A 3,696-nucleotide genomic window follows, 5' to 3' on the forward strand; every position below is an offset into this window, starting at 1 on the left:
ACAGCTTTTAGATGTATGTAGTATTGGTATATACACTCCAATGATCAGCTCTTAGCAGCCCATGTGAGTCACCTAACACATGTGGGAACCATCATTTGGCAACTAGCATGAAATATCTCATAAAATTACAAAAATATGAGTAATCATTCATGACTTATTTACATGAAAACAAAATTACATATCCTTTATATCTAATCCATACACCAACGACCAAAAACACCTATAAACACTTTCATTCTTCAATTTTCTTCATCTAATTGATCTCTCTCAAGTTCTATCTTCAAGTTCTAAGTGTTCTTCATATATTTTACAAGTTCTAGTTACATAAAATCAAGAATACTTTCAAGTTTGCTAGCGCACTTCCAATCTTGTAAGGTGATCATGCAACCTCAAGAAATCTTTGTTTCTTACAGTAGGTTATCATTCTAATACAAGGTAATAATCATATTCAAACTTTGGTTCAATTTCTATAACTATAACAATCTTATTTCAAGTGATGATCTTACTTGAACTTGTTTTCGTGTCATGATTCTGCTTCAAGAACTTCGAGCCATCCAAGGATCCGTTGAAGCTAGATCCATTTTTCTCTCTTCCAGTAGGTTTATCCAAGGAACTTAAGGTAGTAATGATGTTCATAACATCATTCGATTCATACATATAAAGCTATCTTATTTGAAGGTTTAAACTTGTAATCACTAGAACATAGTTTAGTTAATTCTAAACTTGTTCGCAAACAAAAGTTAATCCTTCTAACTTGAATTATAAAATCAACTAAACACATGTTCTATATCTATATGATATGCTAACTTAATGATTTAAAACCTGGAAACACGAAAAACACCGTAAAACCGGATTTACGCCGTCGTAGTAACACCGCGGGCTGTTTTGGGTTAGTTAATTAAAAACTATGATAAACTTTGATTTAAAAGTTGTTATTCTGAGAAAATGATTTTTATTATGAACATGAAACTATATCCAAAAATTATGGTTAAACTCAAAGTGGAAGTATGTTTTCTAAAATGGTCATCTAGACGTCGTTCTTTCGACTGAAATGACTACCTTTACAAAAACGACTTGTAACTTATTTTTCCGACTATAAACCTATACTTTTTCTGTTTAGATTCATAAAATAGAGTTCAATATGAAGCCATAGCAATTTTATTCACTCAAAACGGATTTAAAATGAAGAAGTTATGGGTAAAACAAGATTGGATAATTTTTCTCATTTTAGCTACGTGAAAATTGGTAACAAATCTATTCCAACCATAACTTAATCAACTAATATTATGTAATCTTGAGATACCATAGACACGTATACAATGTTTCGACCTATCATGTCGACACATCTATATATATTTCGGAACAACCATAGACACTCTATATGTGAATGTTGGAGTTAGCTATACAGGGTTGAGGTTGATTCCAAAATATATATAGTTTGAGTTGTGATCAATACTGAGATACGTATACACTGGGTCGTGGATTGATTCAAGATAATATTTATCGATTTATTTCTGTACATCTAATTGTGGACAACTAGTTGTAGGTTACTAACGAGGACAGCTGACTTAATAAACTTAAAACATCAAAATATATTAAAAGTGTTGTAAATATATTTTGAACATACTTTGATATATATGTATATATTGTTATAGGTTCGTGAATCAACCAGTGGCCAAGTCTTACTTCCCGACGAAGTAAAAATCTGTGAAAGTGAGTTATAGTCCCACTTTTAAAATCTAATATTTTTGGGATGAGAATACTTGCAGGTTTTATAAATGATTTACAAAATAGACACAAGTACGTGAAACTACATTCTATGGTTGAATTATCAAAATCGAATATGCCCCTTTTTATTAAGTCTGGTAATCTAAGAATTAGGGAACAGACACCCTAATTGACGCGAATCCTAAAGATAGATCTATTGGGCCTAACAAACCCCATACAAAGTACCGGATGCTTTAGTACTTCGAAATTTATATCATATCTGAAGGGTGTCCCGGAATGATGGGGATATTCTTATATATGCATCTTGTTAATGTCGGTTACCAGGTGTTCACCATATGAATGACTTTTATCTCTATGTATGGGATGTGTATTCAAATATTAAATCTTGTGGTCTATTATTATGATTTGATATATATAGGTTAAACCTATAACTCACCAACATTTTTGTTGACGTTTTAAGCATGTTTATTCTCAGGTGATTATTAAGAGCTTCCGCTGTCGCATACTTAAATAAGGACGAGATTTGGAGTCCATGTTTGTATGATATTGTGTAAAAACTGCATTCAAGAAACTTATTTTGTTGTAACATATTTGTATTGTAAACCATTATGTAATGGTCGTGTGTAAACAGGATATTTTAGATTATCATTATTTGATAATCTACGTAAAGCTTTTTAAACCTTTATTGATGAAATAAAGGTTATGGTTTGTTTTAAAATGAATGCAGTCTTTGAAAAATGTCTCATATAGAGGTCAAAACCTCGCAACGAAATCAATTAATATGGAACGTTTTTAATCAATAAGAACGGGACATTTCAGAGGGTTGTGGTGGTTATCGAATAGATAGTAGAAACAAGAGAGGTGATTGTTTGCGAATTAATATAGACCTGAGTAGTAGTAGAAAACGGGAAACAGTAGTTATATTAGTGGTGAATCATGGTGGTTAATTGGTGTTGAACGTGGTGGAGCTGATGAGGGCCGATGGTGGTTTTCATTCAAGTTTAGGAGAGAGAGAGAGAGAGAAGAGAAGAGAGGTTGTTGTGGGTTGTCCGAGTCTAAACCAAAATATGCCGGAGATACCATGGTGGTGGGTTTTATTGTGATCTTGGATGACCCAGAAGAGGAGCAAGAACAACAAGAGGAAAGATGATGGTGGTTAGGGTGGTTTGTGATGGGTGGCGGTGGTTTGGTGATCTTAGTCATGAAAAAGAAGACGAGTGTTTTAATGGAGTCACGAAGGTAGGTAGAACCGATGATGGTGAGGATCTATGTTCATGCCTTCTTCGAATAATATCAAAACGAGTATTAACAATACGGTTCATAAGGATGATGATGGTGTTTTGTGCTCGTCAAAAGAAGAAAGAAGTAGAACATGAAAGTGGTGGGTTTGTTCTTTGTTGAAGTGGGTTTGTGGGATGCATATATATGTATATGTATATATTTAGTTAAGGTGGTGAAATGAAACATAGATAGACAGATGGATTCGGTAGGTTTGTGGATTTGATAAGCATATCTAAATGTATATGTGTATTTTTAATACAAAGATGATTGAAGAAATGAGGAACAAGCGGTAGTGGGTGTCAACAACAATATCAATCAAACAAAAAATTTAGAAAGTTAGAAAAGGATATGAAACAGATAAAGGAGAAAAAAATTAATAAATTAATCTGATAGATATGTCTAACAGAATTTGTCTCCAACTGTTAAATTATATTCCGTAGTACTAATCAATAATATAGATATATTAATAAAATATGTTAATATAAAAATACTAATAATAATAATAGGAATAATAATAATAATATTAATAATACTGATATTAATACTAATATAAATATTTATTTTAATAATAATAATGAAAGTAATAATTATATTATTACAACACTATATTTTAACTTGTAATTATTTACATGTAAGTAAATATTATAAATTTCTACATATAATACTAATAATTTATTACAATATTCA

This window comes from Rutidosis leptorrhynchoides, chromosome 4 (genome assembly GCF_046630445.1).
Source record: "Rutidosis leptorrhynchoides isolate AG116_Rl617_1_P2 chromosome 4, CSIRO_AGI_Rlap_v1, whole genome shotgun sequence".
Classification (NCBI taxonomy): domain Eukaryota; kingdom Viridiplantae; phylum Streptophyta; class Magnoliopsida; order Asterales; family Asteraceae; genus Rutidosis; species Rutidosis leptorrhynchoides.